Source organism: Pongo abelii, chromosome 13 (genome assembly GCF_028885655.2).
Source record: "Pongo abelii isolate AG06213 chromosome 13, NHGRI_mPonAbe1-v2.0_pri, whole genome shotgun sequence".
NCBI classification, from domain to species: domain Eukaryota; kingdom Metazoa; phylum Chordata; class Mammalia; order Primates; family Hominidae; genus Pongo; species Pongo abelii.
In genome coordinates this window covers 4,752,340-4,772,339 of record NC_071998.2, presented here as the reverse complement: position 1 = coordinate 4,772,339, position 20,000 = coordinate 4,752,340, and the positions used below count along the sequence as shown (strand labels likewise).

Genomic DNA, 20,000 nt, shown 5'->3' with positions numbered 1-20,000 from the left:
CCGCGACCGGGGCCGAGGCCCCGGCCCGGGCCCCCCCCCCGACCCGGGGAAAGGGGCGAGCGACCGGCGAGGCGGAGGTCGACCCGCGCCACACGTCGCACCGACGCCTGTCCGGGAGGGACCACCGGGCCGCGCTCGGGCGCACGCGCGCGCCGAACGGGGCAACGCCACGCGGGGAGGACGGGCTCTCCCCGACGCCGACGCCCGGGACGGACGCCTCGGGGAAGGGCCGCGGCAGGCCCGGGAAGCGAGGCGCACCCGGGGGCGCGCCGAACCGATTCGGAAGACCGGGCCGGGAGAAGAGGACGAGACCCCGGGCGAGGCCGAGGCGAAGGAGAAGGCTCGAGAAAGGCGGCCGGCGGGGAAGGGGACGCCGCGGGACCCCTCGGGCGCAGCCGACCGCGGCCGGGACACACGCGGGGGGTCTCACCGCCCGCAGCCTCCGAGCGCGAAGGCGGCCCCCGCGCGGCACCCGGAGCGGCCGACTCGACCTTCGGCGATCCGCGCGGCTCCCCCACACCGCCGCCGCAGTCGCGGCCAGCCCCCCGGAACCCTCTCTCTCCCGCACGCGCCACAGGCCGACCCCTAAGAAAACCCCTCTCCGGGAGCCCACCGGGGCCCAACGCCGGGGGGGCCGCCGACCCGGTCCCGAAGGCGCACGCCGGGGGACGGAGACACCGGGCCGACCAGCGGCCGGCGGCGGCGCCCCCCGAGGCGGTGCCGGATTCGGTCCCAGACGAGGCCACCACCGACGTCGAGCCGGCGAGCCGCTCGGGGAGGGGAGAGGATCGGCGGGCGGCGGGCGGGGAAGGGGGGCACAGGGAGCCAAGGGCCGGGGAACGCGAGGGCGAGGGCACCCGGGAGCCCGCAGAGCGGCGGCTCGGCGGGAGAAACCTCGGGCACGGCCGGGCCACCAGGAAAACACGGCCGCGGGATCCCACCGCCACCGACACGAGGGCGGTCCCGCGGCGCCCCGCCTGGGACGCCGGACGGCCCTCGGCACCCACCGAGACCCGCCTCACGAGCCCCGGGTCCCGCCACCGGGGGCCCCGAAGCGACCACAGCCACCAACCCGACGCCAGGGCCGCATCGCTCGTCATTCTCGTCCAGCCTCCGACCCGGTCCCGCTCCGGGAGACCGGCGCGTCCCCAGCGTGGGACGCTTTCCCGGGGCCAGGCGGCCCAACCCCGCGCCCACGCGCACGCGGTCGTCGGCACCGCTCGCGACTCGGCACGGGAGCGGGCGGAGAGCCGACTCGCGGCCGAGGTGGGGGTCACGCGCCGGACGGAAGGCCACGCACACCCACCGCTCGCGGCGGCCGCGTCCCAACCCGCTGGGACGCCGGGCCCGGCCCGGCGGGATCCTCCCCCGACTCGGAAGGGGGAGGCGCGGGCCACACAGCAGGCGACGAGCCGCGCTCGGCCACCACCGCGGTGGCCGGCGGAACCCTCGCTCTCCCCACCCTCAACCCGTCGAGGGGGAAGAGGAGGAGGGTCCTCTGCGCGCGAGTCGCTACGACAGTGCTACCATAAAGGCAGAAGGAGACAGAGGCGGCAGGCCGGGAGATCCGGCACCCCAAGGCACACCTCTCTCAGATCGCTAGAGAAGGCTTTCTCACCGAGGGTGGGTCACACTCCCCACCCGCCGGTCGCCCCTCGTCGGGCCCGCAGAGGCGCTCGGGGACGCCCGGGGAAGGGAGGGGGCCTGCGGTACGAGGAGAAGCGCGCCTGCGGCGACCTCGAGCGTTCGCGGTCAGGGCGGGGGCCCGGCAGGCTCACAAGGCCCCCCCCGTCCACCCGCCTCCTGCGTCGCTTCCGAGGCAAAGCCACGCACGCGACCGGTCGGAGGCAGAACGGCAGCCCCTCGGCGGCCGGCCGGCGCACGCGTCACCGGCCCGAGCCCGCCGCGATCGCTCACACGGCCCTCGCGCACCCGCCAGAGGGGAGCACGGGACGTGCGCTCGCCGGACCAGGCGGCGCCCTTCCCCGCGCGGGAGGGGCGCGCATCTCATCTCACTCGACCGCCTCGAACCCCACGCCGACGGGCTCCCCTCGGGACCCACGCGCGGACACCGGAGGAGGGGACGCCGGGGGCGGGAGGGACACACCACCGCTCGGCCTCGGGCACCTGAGGGACAACCCGGAGCGCTCCAGGAGCACCGCAAAGGCCCGGGCGGAGCCAACGCTCGCGCGAAACCCCCCGAGAGGGCAGCACGACGGGCCGGCGGGACGGCACCCCCACCGCCGCGGAGGGGGCCCGCCCGCAAGTCGACGACCGCGGGAGGCGAGAGCGAGGGGTGCCCGCCGCGTCAGAGGACCCCGCCGACCCACCCCGCGAAGCGGAGAGCGGGGACGGGACAGCCAGGTCAGGCCGGGTTCCGCACCCCACGCCTTCCCAACGCACCACCGGCAGGCGGACGGAGGAGAGGCAAGGGGCCCCCGCGGGCGGGGCGAGAAGAACGGTCCCATTCGCCACGAATGTCCGCCCCTCGCCCGTCGCGGCTCGGATCCGGCCCGGGAGAGCGTGATGTCACCACATCGATCACGGAAGAGCCCCCGGGAGCGGGGGTTCGGCCAGCCGGCCGGCGAGCGAGCCGATCGGCCCCGGCCATCCCCCGCTCCGGGGAAGGGGCGGCGGACAACCCAGCGGAGACGAGGACGCCTGACACGCGCGGCACGGGGCCGACGGGGGTGGGGTTGTCCCCAACCTCTCCAGCGACACAGGTCGCCAGAGGAGAGCGTGTCAGCAATAACCCGGTGGCCCAAAATGCCGACTCGGAGCGAAAGATATATCTCCCCCGGGGGCAGGAGGCCCGATCGCCGACCACGCCGCCGGCCCAGGACACCCACGACACGGACATCTGTCCCCAAAATCGCCACCATCGCAGCCAGACACGGAGCACCCGGGGCCCCCTGGTCGACCCCAGGACACACGCGGGAGCGGCGCCGGGCCAGGGAGGCCCTCCCGGCCGCCCGTGCCACACGCACGGGCCGGCCCGTGTCTCCGGAGCGAGGCCCGGAAGCAGTTTCGGCCGGCCCCCCGTGCGATCGGGACACACGAGGGACCGAAGGCCGGCCAGGTGTGACCTCCCGGGCCGCACGAGGGCTCGGGGAGCGCTCTCCGACTCCGCACGGGGACTCGCCAGAAAGGATCACGGCGGAGGGACCGCGGCCCGGCCCGGGGACCGCTCCCCGGCACCCGGGGGACGGGGGCAGGACGGTCCCCGCCTCCCCACGGGGACCCGGAAACACATTCGGCCGCCGCCTCAGACGGCCAGGACGCGCGCGGGCCCGCGACCGAGCCGGGAAGGGCGTCCCCGGCCTCCCGCGCCACGCGCGGTGGGTCCCCGCGGGTCGCGGCTCGGGCCTCGGGAGCTGCGGCGCGCTGGTCGACCGGCCCGGGCGGCCCCACGGCCCGGCTCGGGCCCAGAAGCGCAGCGACAGCCTCTCCCCCACATAAACCTGCACGCCAGAGCTCTGACTCACAAGCGACGCGCCACAGCCCTGGCGCCACCGGGCCAGCCGGGCTGACGACCGCGGGCTTTCCGGAGCTCTGCCTGGCTCACAGCGGGGACGGTCCCCTCCCTCGGCAGCTGCCACCGCAGCTCCGGAAGCCAAGAGCACGATCTAACAGCGGCCGCCAGATGGAGCCCGACGACCGTCGCGAACGTCAGCGAGACCGATCCGGACGGCTGGCAGGGCGGCCCGTGGACCGCCAAAGCGAAACCGTGAGTCGAGAAGCCCTTCCCGAGGCCGAAAACGCAGCCCCTCTCCCCCAACCCCACAGAAACGCCTCCCCAAAACGTGTCCCCGCATCGACCGCGACAGAGTCAGAAGACAACCCACGGCGTCTGGGTGTTTGGAGATGCATCTCGGAGGGAGGGAGGGAGGGAGGGAGGGAGGGAGGGAGGGAGGGAGGGAGGGAGGGAGGGAGGGAGAAAGAAAGAACCCACAAGGAAGGACTCGGTCGCGGGTCGCTGCGGACACAGGGAGAGGCAGAATGCCTAGGCTCTTCCAGAATCCACACAGAGACAGACAGAGGGAGAGAAAGACGGAGGGAGGGAGAGAATGGAGAAAAGAGACAGATGGTGAAAGGGAAGGAGGGAGGGAAGGGAGCAGGGAGGGAGGGAGGGAGGGAGAGAGGGAGGGAGGGAGGGAGGAAGAAAGTGGAGAAAAGAGAGACCATCTAAAAAACAGAGATACGGAAAGAAAACTTCTTAAACGTTCCATTTTTTCAAAGACAGGTGGAGAGGAAAGAAACACGAAAAGGAGAGAAAGAAGGAGGAAAGAAACGAAGGAAAGAGGGGAAAAGAAACAGAGAGGAAAGAAAAATGAAGGAAAGACGGAACGAAAGAGAAATAAGACACGAAGGAAAAAAGAACAGAAAGAGAGAGAGAAGGAAAGGAAGAGAGGAAGAAACACGTAAAGGAGGAAAGAGAGGAAGAAAGGAAGGAAGAAACACATCAAGGAGAGAAAGGAAGGAAGAATCACATCAAGGAGAGAAAGAAAGAAAACGGATAAATATGCCCGTTTATCTATAAATACAAATACAACACTCTTCACACATAAGCATAGACGTATTCATCTACCATCGTTTCTTCACGTAGCAACGTATATTTATATTTCATAAATTTATAGAAGCGTATCTCTACACACGTGCTTTGCATAAGTGTACTTCTATACAATAAATACATCTGTCGCGTATAAATGTACTTATCCGTACGTCCACGTAAACATCTATAGTTATATACAAACGTATGAAAACACTTACATTTCTAAATAAAAGTGAGTACATAGAAACGAAACAAATAAAACATACGACGAACCGAGTCCACAGGCAGGGCGCGGTGGCTCACGCCTGTCATCCCAGCACTTCGAGAGGCCGAGGCGGGCGCATCACCTGAGGTCGGGAGTCAGAGACCAGCCCGGACAACGTGGTGAAACCCCGTCTCTACTAAAGATACGAAAATCGGCCGGGCGTGGAGGTGCATCCCTGTCATCCCAGCTACTCAGGAGGCCGAGGCAGGAGAATCGCTTGAACCCGGGAGGTGGAGGGTGCGGTGAGCCAAGATCGCGCCATCGCACTCCAGCCTGGGACACTTGAGTGAAACTCTGTCTCAAAGAGACGGAAGAGAAAGAGAGAGAGAGAGAGAGAGAGAGAGAGAGAGAGAGAGAGAGAGAGAGAGAGAGAGAGAGAGAAACAGAAAGAGAGAGAGAGAAAGAAAGAGCGAGAAAGAAAGAGAGAGAAAGGAAAAGAAAAAAAGAGCAAAAGAAGAAAGAGAAAGAAAGAAAGAAGGAAGAAAGGAAGGAAGGAAGAAAGAAAGAAGGAAGAAAGAAAGGAAAGAAGGAAGAAAGAAAGAAAGAAACAAAGAAAGAAAGAAAGAGAGACAGACAGACAGACAGAGAGAGAGAGAGAGAGAGAGGCCGGGCACGGTGGCTCACGCCTGTCATCCCAGCACTTTGGGAGGCCAAGGCAGGCGGATCACCTGAGGTTGGGAGATGGAGACCAGCCTGACCAACGTGGGGAAACCCCGTCTCTACAAAAAATACAACATCAGCCGGGCACGGTGGCACACGCCTCTAATCCCACCTACTAGGGAGGCTGAGGCAGGAGAATCGCTTGAACCTAGGAGGCGGAGGTTGCGGTGAGCCGAGATCGCGCCATGGCCCTCTGGCCCGGGCAACAAGCGTGAAACTCTGTCTAAAAAAAAAAAAAAAAAAAAAAAAAAAAAAAAAAAAAAAAAGAAAGAAAGAAAGAAAGAGAGAAGGAAGAAAAAGAAAGAAAGAAAAGGCAAGGCAAGGCAAGGCGAGGCAAAGCGAGGCAAATCTACCCGCTTTCACTACATCCGGGGAGAATCAGGAAAGTCCCCACCAACGACAAGGCCTAAAGGGGAGCCGCCATCTGTAAAACCCGAGCAGAAGGGTCCACGCGGGTTAAAGACACGAAGAAACACAAGGAAACCACCGACCAAGGAGAAGGACCATCTGGCCCAGCCAGGGTCTGTCTCCTGAGGTCGTCTGGGCAACCAGGGACCGGGACGGAGGGAGGGCGGGACTCCGAACCTCCGTCTCGAAAAACAAATCCCGCTCATAAAATAAAATTCCGTTAAAAAAAGAAAGTACGCATCGTTCCTAACGTGTCTGGTGCCTCGAAAGGCGAGAGGGGTCTGTGTACGTCACTGTGGGGGGGGGGGGGGTTCTCTTTTTTTTTTTTTTTTTTTCTTTTTTCCCGGAAACTCACTTTTTAAGTATTTTCTTTCATGTCAGTTTTATTTTCCTTTTTTTTGAGACGGAGTCTCGCTCTGTCGCCCAGGCTGGGGTGCGGTGGCGCGATCTCGGCTCACCGCAACCTCCGCCTCCCAGGTTCAAGCGATTCCCCTGCCTCAGCTCGGCCTCCCGAGTAGCTGGGATTACAGACAGTACAGCACCGCGCCCGGCTAATTTTGTGTATTGTGAGGAGAGATGGGGTTTCGCCATACTGGCCCTGCTGGTCTGACCGCCTCGTGATCCACCGGCCTTGGCCGCCCAAAGTGCTGGCGATGACAGGCTTGAGCCACCGCGCGGGGCCTATTTGTTTGCTTTATTTTATTTTCTTTGTTTATTTTCATTTATGTGTTTATTTATTTGATTTTATTTTTCTGAGACGGAGTTTCGCTCTTGTTGCTCAGACTGGGGTGCGATGGCGCGATCTCGGCTCACCGCAACCTCCGCTTCCCAGGTTCAAGCGATTCTCCTGCCTCAGCCTTCCTAGCAGCTGGGATTATAGGCATGCGCTACCACACCCGGCTAATTTTGTATTTTCAATTGAGACGGGATTTCCCCATGTTGGTCAGGCTTGTCTCCGACTCCCGACTTCAGGTGATGCGTCCACCTCGGCCTCCCAAAGTGATGGGATGACAGGCATGAGCCACCGCGCCCGGCCTGTTGTATTGTATTGTATTGTATTGCGTTGTATTGTATTGTGTTGCGTTGTGTTGTGTTGTGTTGCGTTGCATTGTATTGTATTGGAATGCATTGTATTGACTTATTTTATTTCGTTAGTTATTTCTGTGTTATTCTGTTTATTTATGTGTTTGCTTGTTTTTGCCTGATCAAAGGTCAATCAGACCCAGTCGTCAAAGTGGCGATTTCCTAGGCAACGAGGGAGGGAGGAACTTGGAGGTGGGGGCGGGGGCGGTGGGGAAGACACGGTTGCCCCAGGCTGCGCGCAGGCGGCCTGGTGCTTCCTTCCTCTGCGAGGCCTCCGTTTTCAGAGCAACAGTGGCCGCTAGGTGATGCCCGACGTCTGCCAATGAGAGTGTCAGCCCGGAATGAATTGGGATCCCCTTGGGGGGGGGCGGGGAAGGATGTGCGGGGAAGGATGGAGGCGATTCCCCACAACTAATCGACCAGGGCCCCTGGGGGGACACAGCCTAAGTCCCCACCCATCGGATCATCTGGAACTTCCGTCCAGAGACGAGAGACCGACTGGGAATTCTCTCAGTCAAGGTCCAAACCGAAAAGAATCACCGGCACAGACACCAGGACTAAGGCAATTTCTAAAAGACTGGTTTCTGTGTTTTGGGTGAATCCGTGTATTTCTGTATCACAAAATTACCTATTTCGAACGCTACGATTTTTCTCCTCCTTTCGTGTCCCGTCCTGTGATACACAGACCAGGGGACTCCTCAGCTCACAGTCCATGAGGCCAGAAGATGACGTCCCAAATTTCTATTTAGAATGAATTTAAGCAGGCCAGCCAAAGCCAAACACTCTGCCCTGAAACTATCGGGAAGACAAGCGGGGGGGGGGGGGGGAGGCGGGAGTCTGGGCGCGGTAGGCTCGTGCCTGTCATCCCCGCACTCTTGGGAGGCCGAGCGCAGGTGGATCCTTCGATCCAAGCCTTGGCAACATGGTGAGACCTCGTCTCAAACAAAAATACAAAAACTAACTGGTTCCATAACCTGGACTCAAAGTTAATAAATAGATAAATAGGCCGGGGGCGGTGGCTCACGCCTGTCATCCCAGCACTGTGGGAGGCCGAGGCGGACGGATCACGGGGTCAGGAGATCGAGACCATCCTGGCTACCACAGTGAATACCCATCTCTACTCAAAATACAAAAAAGTAGCCAGGTACGGTGGCGGGCGCCTGTAGTCCCAGCTACTCGGGAGGCTGAGGCAGGAGAATGGCGTGAAACCGGGAGGCAGAGCTTGCCGTGAGCCGAGATCGCGCCGCTGCCCTCCAGCCTGGGCAACAGAGCGAGAGTCTGTCTCGAAAATAAATAAATAAATAAATAAATAAATAAATAAATAAATGAATAAATGAATGAATGAATGAATGAATGAAGAATAGCAAATAAATAAATACATTAAAATTGAAAACTAAAAAAAAATAAAAATAAAAAAGTGTAGCCGGCCGGGCGCGATGGCTCACGCCTGCCATCCCAGCACTTTGGGAGGCCGAGGTGGGGAGATCACCTGGGGTCGCCAGTTCGAGACCAGCCTGACCCACATGGAGAAATGCCGTCTCTACTAACAATACAAAATCAGCCGGGTGTGGTGGCCCATGCCTGTAATCCCAGCTACTCTCAGGAGGCTGAGGCAGGAGAATCGCTTGAACACGGCAGGTGGAGGTTGCGGTGAGCCGAGATGGTGCCACTGCACTCCAGCGTGGGCACCAAGAGTGACACTCCGTCCCAAGGAAAAAAAAATGAAGTGCTGTATTCTGTTATTTCTGCTTCCTGCCCTGAGAAGAACATAGTACAACTGTTGCCTGCCAGCCTGCCTGCCTGCCTGCCTGCCTGCCTGCCTGCCTGCCTGCCTGCCTGCCTCCCTGCCTGCCTGCCTGTGACAGGGCCTCACTCTGTCTTTCGCCCAGACTGGAGCACAGTGACACCATTATGGCTCGCTCACTGCAGCCTCAACCTCCCCAGGGTTAGGCGATTCCTCAAGGGATCCTACGGCCTCGGCCTCCCAAAGCGTTGGGGTTACAGGCGTGAGCCACCAGCACCCAGCCTGAGTTAATACGTCTGGTCTCACTACGTCCTCACCACACACCCATGAAGAACTCAAGTCAAGAGAGAGTCGGCAAGAGACTCTCAGCATTCTCTCCTGAAAGCACGAGTGTCCCGAGCGCCTGTGGTTTCAGGTGGCCGCGCGTAGAGGAGAGATCGCCAATGTTTCCAGAGAGGTGCGAGCCACAGTCATTCGAGGGCATCCGAGCACGAGATGGGGTTTCTGACAGCGACTTAAGGGCCAGGAAGGGCCAGAATCTGCCGAGGCCCGTGTTCCAGGGTGGGGCCGATGGAACCCAAGGTAGAGGGAGTCAGCGGTCCGCACGGAGAGAGCTCCAGCCCTAGGCCCCGCGGTGCAGACCGAATCAGAAGGAAGAGAGTCCTTCGTCCTACATGCCACATCCCTCACATCCCCCCACTGAACTTGGGAGCGGATCCGTGTTCCAAACACGAGGTGACCCTCGGTTTGCAATGGATCACAAGGGGCCGGGCTTTCCAGAGTCGGCAGGATAGAGAAGTCATTCGGGCTCGGCCTCCCCCATCCCCCGGGAACGGTCCCGCTGGTGACTTTAAACGAGCCGGGGCTGGCCTGGCCGGGCCATAGCCGCTACGGGAGTGGGGTGGCAGTGGGGTGCGGGCGGTGTGGGGTGGGGGGATGCCTGAGGCACTGCAGAAAGTGGGCCTGAGCCTCGAGGATGACGGTGCTGCAGGAACCCGTCCAGGCTGCTCTATGGCAAGCACTAAACCGCTGCGCTTACCGAGATGCGGTTTTCCTCGCAGAACGCCTTTATGCAGAAGTACCCTCAGAAGAAGCCTTGTTTTCACTGGTGACCTGTCCTTACCCCTCAGGAAAGGCCTATAAAGCATATAGACTCTGGAAAGGACACAGTGGTACTGCACCGCCATGCAAATACCGGCTTGCAAAATGTTGCGTGGATCTCAGCAAGCTTGCAGAAGGGGAACACATCTTATCGGGTGGAGTGTTTCCTAAGCAGAAAAGCCATGACGATATTTTTACTGAGTCTGGTGATTCAGCTCGCTTTACTCTCTCATTGCCGGGACACGCATATCGCAAGACAGATCGGCTTGCCAAAGGATCAGAATGTGACCAACAGGGCCTTAGTTGAAATCCTTTCCTCTGGTATCCCTTTGAATCATTATGTGAAGTAGGTGAAAAAGCAAGATCCTGACCAAACACTTCCATTCACATCTTTACAGAACTTTGGCAACTGTCTGTCCAAGTGTTGCCCCACACAAGTACCTCGTCCTAGCTTATGTCACAGACAGCCTGAGACCGTTCTTACGGAAACACCCCAGGACACCATTGAATTAAACAGATTGAGTTTAGAATCTTCCAATTCAAAGTACTCCTTGAATACAGATTCCCCAGTGTCTTCTATGGATTCAGCTGTCATTTCACCTGATACTGTCCCACTGGGAACGGGAACTTCCATGTGATCTAAACAGGTGCAAAATGAACCAAACACCGGTCGAAGTTTATTAGGAGGGCCAGCAGCTGTTGGTCCATTCACCCCAAGTGTTGGGACTTTGCCAGTAGAAACCTCGAGTCCCGGAGATGGATCCTATTTACAAAACTACACCGCTTTGAGACACCTTCTGTAATTGACGTGCCACCCACCGGAGCCCCTTCAAAAAAGTCTGTTGCCAGAATCGGCCAAACCGGAACACAGTCTGTCTTCTCGCAGAGGGGAATCAGCCGAAAGGTCACTCCAATTCTTGCAAAAACACAAAGTTCTTGTCCACAAACGAGTGGAACGCCTCAGGTGTTGAGCCCCACTATGGCGTCTCCCCCAAATGCACGACCTCGAAGAAATTCGCGACTCTTGATTAGTGACAGCTCCACAACCAAGGATAATAGGAAAAAATTTAAAATGAAGTTTCCACCTGAAATCCCAAGCAGAAAAACAAAAAGTAGAACTAATAAAGGAGGTACACCACAACCTAACATAAACGATAGCCTGGAAATGACAAAACTGGACTCTTCCATCGTTTCAGAAGAGAAAAGAGCCGCAATCACACCTCAGATTCAGGCTTTTCATCTACAAAAAGCAGCAGCAGAAGGCTTGATGAGCCTTCTTCGTGAAAGGGGGAAAGGTTATTTAGCTTTGTGTTCTTACCACCGCAAAGAAGCTATCCATATTTTGAGCCATCTACCTTCTCACCACTAGAATACCGGTTGGGTACTGCGCCAAATTGGAAGGGCCCGTTTTCAACTTTCAGAGTCCATGCGACCTGAAAGAATATTCTCAGAGGTTAGAAGGAGGGAGAATTATAGAGTCGAAGGCATGGAGATCTACACTACAACACTTTGGCATCCTCCGAAAGATGTTGCTCTTTCAGTTCTGTCAAAAGACTTCACAGACATGGATAAAAGTTCTCCAGCCAGAGGCCTGGTGTGCTGCAGGGACCCGTTGCAGTCTGCAACGGGAACAGGATATTGCCATTAAATTCTTCCAGAGAACTATCGAGGTGGATCCAAATGATGCTTACGCCTATACCGTCTTAGGGCGTGAGTGTGTCTTCACTGAAGAATTGGACAAAGCCTTAGCTTGATTTCGAAATGCTATCAGAGTCAGTCCTAGACATTGCAATGCATGGTGAGTGGTCAGGAAGCGTAAAGACAAGGTCTTACGGATGGTGCCGGTACTCGCTAATTTTTCTTGTTAGATAGCTCTTTATTGTCATGAATTTGGTGACGAATACTTAGGGATGGTACACGCTGGTCAATAACTTCTAACTAAGATGTTTTCTTATGAAATGTATGTCTTGAACAAACTCTTAAATGAACTCATGATAATAGAATACCAGATCCTTATACTCAACAGTTTCTGTCTTCTACCAAACTTTTGTAGATACCGTAGTTGTCTTTAGGGTGTGTGTGTGTGTGTGTGTGTGTGTGTGTGTGTGTGTGTGTGTGTGTGTTTCTTTAGTTTTGTTACTTGATTTGTTACTTTTTGTTCGAGCACCGCAGCGGTGATGGGGACAAAAAGGGCTTGGGAGATTGGAAAGGAATAGCATCATTCACTTATTGGATAATAGAAAAAAATATGGAAACGATTCACTAGCTGCTGCTTTGTGACAGTGTTCCAGTCTATGGCGTTACTATGAAGAACTGAGCGTCCCCTTTTATTCAGCGGTCTCTCTGTTTCACGGTTTTGTGCTTGTGTGTCAGTAGACACACAGGAAATGTCTACCTGGGTCGTATGGTTATCAACTGAATAAGATATGAAAAAGCGTGGTCCTACTTCTGCCTCAACACCATACTGACTGTTGACATTTATTCTATTTTTCTGGGCTGACTTAATAGTTAAAACCTCAAGAGAAGGCCGGGCGCGGTGGCTCACGCCTGTCATCCCGGCACTCTGGGAGGCCGAGGCGGGCGGGTCACAAGGTCAAGGGATCGAGACCATCCCGGCCAACATGGTGAAACCCCGCCTCTATTAAAAGTAGAAAAATTAGCTGGGCGTGGTGGTGGGCGCCTGTGGTCCCAGCTACTCGGGAGGCTGAGGTGGGAGAATCTCTTGAACCCGGAGAGGTGGAGGTTGCAGTGAGCCGAGATCACGCCATTGCGCTCCACGCTGGGCGACAGAGCGAGACGCCCCCTCAAGAAAAGAAAATAAAAAAAATAAATAAATACATAAATGAATATCAAGAGAAAGTATAATTCTGAAGTCATAAGCCTGTGGTCGTTTTCTTGTCAGATACGGTTATCTTTGGGGTGGGTTAATTGTTACAGCAGTGGAGTTTTTTCATTGGATTTGCTTCTGAATCTGAAGCATTAGATTACTAAAACATTTTTTGATTTGTGACTATGTTGTTTAGTGGGTGATATCTCATTCTGCTGTAGTAGTTACATCTCCTGAAAGATGGCCAAAAACATAATAGTGCTAGCTATCGCTGACCAATGTAACAATCAACTTGCCGATACTGCCTTCTCTTCCGACGGCCGTGTTCTCCGTGACATTTTAAGAACTCAGTTCTTCATGAGACTTGTGTTGTTTTTTGATTTTTTCCCAAGTCTGGTTGATCCTTGTGTCGTTTGCTTTTTAAATGTGTATCGTCCGTTCAGCTATTTCGCAGGAGTCGCATTCTTAAAAAAACTTAACCGTATCAAAAATTGTGTTTAAAGGAGGATTATTCAGATCGGCAAGCTTTTACTAGGAAGAGTTTAAATGCTGACATATTTAGGTAGCTCTCAATACTGAGCCACTTTATTCTAACTACAAAATAGATAGATAGCTGTTCTTTTGTTTTCACTTTGACTATCACTAGCACGGTGTTTAATACCTTTTCTTCATCTCTAACACAATGATAATGATATAGGAAGCCACTCAAATCAAGCAGATATGTTGTGCTTTTAAGAAAAAAAAAAAAAAAAAAGTCTTTCTGTGGCACAGAACGAGGAGGTGTGGCTGGAATCTAGAATCTGCAGTGAAAACCAATGAAAGAGGGCGAAACCCCGTGTCTACTAAAAAGAAAAAAATGAGCCGGCCACGGTGGCAGTCTCTCTGGTTCAAGTGCAGGAGAATGACTGGAACCCAGGAGGCAGAGGTTGCCGTGAGCTGAGATCACGCCACTGCACTCCAGCATGGGGGACAGAGCAAGACTCCATCTCAGAAACAAACAAACACACAAAGCCAATAAAGGTGTTTCATTCAACCCGTCAGGCTCAGGTCTCTCGAACAGGATACATCCGGCCCCCGGAGGAAACGTCGAGGGGTGGGGTGGAATCTATTTTGTGGCCTCAAGGGAGGGTGTGAGAGGTAGTCCCGCTGCAGGCAAGCGGTGATGGCCTAAGGAAGCCCCTCCGCCCAAGAAGCGATATTCATTTCGAGCCTGTCAGCCACCCGAGAGGGAGACTCGGGCTCTCTGCAGACCCCGCAACCCCCACCCCAGCCCCACCCCCACCCCCACCCCCCCACCTCGTGAAATGGGCTCTCGCTCCATCAGGCTCTGTTCACACCGTGTGGTTTTGTAACCTCCAGCGTGTGTGCGTGGGTTGCTTGGTGGGGTGGGGCCGGCTGTGGACAGAGGAGGGGATAAAGCGGCGGTGTCCCGTGGGTGCCCGGGACTTGGGATGTGGGACGTGGGACGTGGGTGGGGTGGCCAGAGCCTAGGGAACTCATCGCCTGTCAGGACGTCTCCCCTCCTAGTCCCCTCTCTGACCTACGCTCCACGTCTTCGCAGTTCAGTGGGGACCTTGTGGGTGGAGTCACCATCCCTTTGGACTGTAGCCGATGAAGGCCGGGCTCCCAAGAGTCTCCCCGGAGTCGGGGCCTTGGCCAGGCTCACAAGGATGCTGACGGTGACGGTTGGTGACGGTGATGTACGTTGGAGGCCTCGGGCCGACGCAGAGGTATCCATTTGACCTCGGTGGGACAGGCCAGCTTTGCGGAGTCCCGTGCGTCCTTCCAGAGACTCATCCAGCGCCAGCAAGCATGGTCCCGAGGGTCCCAGCTCCCAGCAGAGACACTTTTGTTCACACAGGATCCCGGACAGGGAAGTTCTCAGCAGGCCTTAGGCCTCCTAGCCAAAAAGCCAAAACCACTTCTGGGATTTTTTTCGAAGAGCCAGTGGTTCCACAAGGGGCCGTGGGTACTTGTGGAAATGGAGAGAAGTGTTTGCGGATACATATTTGAGACCCAACGGGCAGGGCTCGGTCACAGGTCACGCAGGACACGGGCAGATGCACATTGAGAAAACCATCCCAGCGTCCTAGGTGAACAGAGGTACGATTTTTCGAGACAGTCGAGGGAGAAGCAACCCCAGATTTGAGGGTTGGATCTTTATTCATATGTAGTACCTATGAGGTATCCAAGTCCAGAAATCAACTCGCCAGTTCTGTACAGCATTCTGTAGGGAGAGGAAATCTGGGATGTCAGAAGTTACGAATTCAGGCCTTGGTAATGGATTAGATTAGATGTGCTTGAGCTTATTTTGCAAAAAAAAAAAAAAAAAAAAAAAAAAAAAAAAAAAAAAAAAAAGAGAGGGCGGGAGATAGCGAGAGCCAGAGACCGAGACAGAGAGAGAGAGAGAGAGAAAGAGAGACAGAGACAGAGACAGAGACAGAGAGAGACAGATGGAGAGCGACAACGATACAGAAAGAGAGAAAGACAAAAAGAGAGAGAGACAGATAAAGAGACAGACAGAGAAAGACAGAGATGGACAGAGACAGAGAGAGAAACAGAAAGAGAGAAACAGAGACAGGAAGGGAGAGAGACAGCCAGACAGCCAGACAGAGAGAGAGAGAGAGACAGAGACAGAGAGAGACAGACGGAGAGAGACAACGATACAGAAAGAGAGAAAGACAGAAAGAGAGAGAGACAGATAAAGAGACAGACAGAGAAAGACAGAGATGGACAGAGACAGAGAGAAACAGAAAGAGAGAGAAACAGAGACAGGAAGGGAGAGAGACAGAGAGAGACAGACAGACAGGCAGAGAAAGAGAGTAAGAGTTAGACAGAAGGCAGACACACACACACACAGAGACAGAGACAGACAGAGAGACAGAGAGAAAGAAAGAGACAGAGAGAGAGAGAGAAAGACAGACAGACAGAGAGAAACAGAGAGAAAGACAGACAGACAGAGAGAAACAGACAGAGACAGAGAGAGAGAGACAGACAGACAGACAGACAGACAGGGGGAGGGAGAGAGAGAGACAGGGAGAGAGAGAGAAGAGAGAGACAGACAGAGAGAGACAGCCAGACAGCCAGACAGGCAGAGAAAGACAATAAGACAGAAGATAGACAGAGAGAGAGAGAGAGAGAGAGAGAGAGAGAGAGAGAAACAGACAGACAGGGAGAGAGAGAGACTAAGACAGAAGACAGACACAGTGAGAGAGAGAGAGAGAGAGACAGACACAGAGAGACAGAGAGAAAGAAAGAGACAGACAAAGAGACAGACAGAGAAAGACAGAGACAGACAGAGAGAGACGGAGAGAAACAGACAGACAGACAGACAGACAGGGAGAGAGAGACAGAGAGAGAGACAGACCGACAGACAGACAGGCAGAGAAAGGGAGTAAGACAGAAGGCAGACACAGTGAGAGAGACAGGTAAAGAGGGGGAGGGAGGGAGGGAGAGAGAGAGAGAGAAACAGACAGGCAGAGAGAGAGAGAGAGACAGACAGGCAGAGAGAGAGAGAGAGAGACAGAGAGAGAGAGAGAGAGACACAGACAGGCAGAGAGAGAGAGAGAGACAGACAGGCGAGAGAGAGAGAGAGAGACAGACAGACAGGCAGAGAGAGAGAGACAGAGAGAGAGAGAAAAACAGACAGGCAGAGAGAGAGAGAGAGAGACAGAGACAGACAGAGAGACAGAGAGAAAGAAAGAGACAGAGAGACGGAGAGAAACAGACAGACAGACAGAGAGAAACAGACAGAGAGAGAGAAAGACAGACAGACAGAGGGAAACAGACTGAAAGAGAGAGACAGACAGACAGGGAGAGAGAGAGAGAGACAGGGAGAGAGAGAGACAGACAGACAGAGAGAGACAGCCAGACAGCCAGCCAGACAGCCAGGCAGAGCAAGACAATAAGACAGAAGATAGACAGAGAGAGAGAGAGAGAGAGAGACAGAGAGAGAAACAGACAGGCAGAGAGAGAGAGAGAGAGAGCGAGAGAGAAACAGACAGACAGGGAGAGAGAGAGACTAAGACAGAAGACAGACACAGTGAGAGAGAGAGAGATAGAGAGACAGACACAGAGAGACAGAGAGAAAGAAAGAGACAGACAAAGAGACAGACAGAGAAAGACAGAGACAGACAGAGAGAGACGGAGAGAAACAGACAGACAGACAGGGAGAGAGAGACAGAGAGAGAGAGACAGACCGACAGACAGACAGGCAGAGAAAGGGAGTAAGACAGAAGGCAGACACAGTGAGAGAGACAGGTAAAGAGAGGGAGAGAGAGAGAGAGAGAGAGAGAGAGAGAGAGAGAGAGAAACAGACAGACAGGCAGAGAGAGAGAGAGAGAGAGACAGACAGGCAGAGAGAGAGAGAGAGACAGACAGACAGGCAGACAGAGAGAGAGAGAGAGACAGAGAGAGAGAAACAGACAGGCAGAGAGAGACAGACAGGAAGAGAGAGAGAGAGAGAGAGAGACAGAGAGAGAGAGAAACAGACAGGCAGAGAGAGAGAGAGAGGCAGAAACAGACAGGCAGAGAGAGAGAGAGAGAGAGAGGGAGACAGAGAGAGAGACAGAAACAGACAGGCAGAGAGAGAGAGAGAGACAGAGAGAGAGAGAAACAGACAGGCAGAGAGAGAGAGAGAGACAGAGAGAGAGAGAGAAACAGACAGGCAGAGAGAGAGAGAGAGAGACAGAGAGAGAGAGAAACAGACAGGCAGAGAGAGAGAGAGAGACGGAGAGAGAGAGAAACAGACAGGCAGAGAGAGAGAGAGAGACGGAGAGAGAGAGAAACAGGCAGGCAGAGAGAGAGAGAGAGACAGAGAGAGAGAGAAACAGACAGGCAGAGAGAGAGAGAGAGACAGAGAGAGAGAGAGAGAAACAGACAGGCAGAGAGAGACAGAGAGAGAGAGAGAGAGAAAAGACAGAGAGAGAAAGAGAGAAACAGAGACAGACAGAGAGACAGAGAGAGGGGGAGGAAGGGCGTGCTCGAGAAATAATTACACATATTTTATAATGCTTTTGATCCCATGAACGGTGGCCGGGTTATACTTTGAAAACAACAACAACAACAACAACAACAGCAACAAGAGCAGCAGCAGCAGCGAGAGCAGCAGCAGCATTCACCTACGGATTTCTAGAAAATAAGATGTTATGAAGGATAGTACACTTCCACCGGCTCTCACTGCACGTGGAGAGATTCAGAAAAGCGCTAGTTAACAACAGGAGAAAACAGCAGCTAACATGTCTTGGGGAAAATAGACGTCTTCCTGAAAACTGGGGATTTCTACTTCACCTGAAAAGAAAGACACAGGCAAAGGGAAAAAGACGAACAAACACAAAACAAGCCAACAAACACGGGCCAAGGCACCGTCCCTGGAAATCTTAAGTGAGCAAAGTGTTAGTTTTCAGAAAGCGTTTCTGTTTGGGGCAAACACTAAGAAGGCCCAGACTAGAGCTGTGACGCCTTTCCCGTTGTGAAACTGTGCCGGCTGGAGGGCGGAGAAACGAAAACATCCTGAGAATGGGTGATTGAGACCCAGCCAGGGTGAAGCTTTCCTAGGGAGGCAGGGAGGGAGGGAGGAAGGGAGGCCTGAGGAGGGAAGCTGGGGGAAAATCCCCACAACTGCAGACCCGCCCGCTTGCCCACGCGGGTCAAGGGCTATGCCATCGGCCCAAGCTGCCTCTGGGGAAGTGGGACCGCGCCGCCCCCATCTTCACAAACGGTGGCCACTGAGTGAGGCCTGAGGCCCAGCGATGCAAATGTCAGCCTGGCAAGAATGAGATCATCGCCGGCAAGGGGTGGGGGAAGGGGCGAGAAGACGGAGGCACACCGGGGCGGCTCTGGAAGGTTTCCAAGCAGGGTGTTGGGAGGCGGGGTGTGGGGGTTTCGGGGGGAACCCACCTCGCCGACTCACTAAATGAAGGTAAAGGGACGTGGGTAGTGGGGGGAGCCGGGGGGCAACTTGAAAATTAAACTGACCCTTCCTAAAGCCCAAGTAGGAGAGTCTATGCGCGGTCAAGAAACCAAAACACAAAGAAAACTCAAGCGCCGATCAAAGAACAATAGGGCCCCCGCCAGGGCGGAGGTTCCCTAGGCAACGAGGGAGAGAGGGAGGGGCCTCCAGAAGGGAGAGAGAGAAACCAGTTGCCCCAGGCTCGGTGCAGTCGGCGAGACCTCCCTCCGTGTCTCCCCGACTTTCAGAAACAGTGGCCGCTAGGTGATGCCCGAAGACAACCGATGCCCGCAAATGTCAGTCAGCACAGAAAAGAATTTATTTTTTCATTCATTCATTTATTTATGTATTTATGTATTTATTTATTTATTTAGAGACAGAGTCTCACTCACTCTACAGCCTGGGCTGTAGTGCAGTGGCGCGATCTCGGCTCCCTGCAGACTCCGCCTCCCAGGTTCAAGCGATTCTCCCGCCTCAGCCTCCGGAGGAGCTGGCATTCCAGGCGCCTGCCCCACCGCTCCCGACTCAGTTTTGTATTTTTAGTAGAGACGGGGTTTCGCCGTGTTGGCAAGGTTGGTCTGGAACTCCCAACCTCAGGTGATCCACCCGCCTCGGCCTCCCAAAGTGCTGGGATGACAGACGTGAGCCACCGCGCCCGGCCTTCACCGTTTCTTTTTAAGTCGAGGAGCTTATCAGGGAACTATGAGAAGTACGGACGCCACACGTGACAGGGAGAAAAGTCTGAAAATGCCCCTCGCATCCAAGTGGGGACCCGGCCTCGACCTCCCGAAATCATACACCGATTGGGGAAGCCCAGCAAGGCCCGTCTGTCTAGATTCCTCTCGGCCTCTCTAAGCACCTAAGCACGCGCTGCTCACTTTCGCGGAAGGAGCAGGGCCCTCCCCGGCACGGGGGGTCTGACGGACTGACAGAGAAAGGGACAGACATAGAAAGACAGAGATGGACAGAGAGAGATAGAGAGAAACAGACAGAAAGAGAGAGAGACAGAGACAGAGACAGAGAGAGAAACAGACAGGGAGGGAGAGAGACACACAGAGAGAGAGACAGACAGACAGACAGAGAGAGACAAACAGAGACGGACAGAGAGAGAGACACACAGGCAGAGAAAGACAGTAAGACAGAGGATAGGCACAGAGAGAGAGAGAGACAGAGAGACACAGAAAAAGAAAGAGAGAGGCAGACAGACAGAGAAAGACAGAGACAGAAAGAGAGAGAGAGAGAAACAGACAGAAAGAGAGAGAGAGAGACAGAGAGAGAGAGAGAAACAGAAAGGGAGGGAGAGAGACAGACAGAGAGTAAGACAGACAGACAGACAGAGAAAGACAGTAAGACAGAAGATAGGCACAGAGAGAGAGACAGAGAGACACAGAAAAAGAAAGAGAGAGGCAG

General features: G+C 55.2%; 1 long non-coding RNA gene across 3 annotated transcripts in view; it reads right to left on the bottom strand.

Annotated features, from left to right (window-relative positions):
* Positions 1 to 20,000, bottom strand: part of LOC134759761 (uncharacterized) — a 1,053,164-nt gene that overhangs the window by 14,721 nt on the left and 1,018,443 nt on the right. The window lies entirely within an intron of this gene.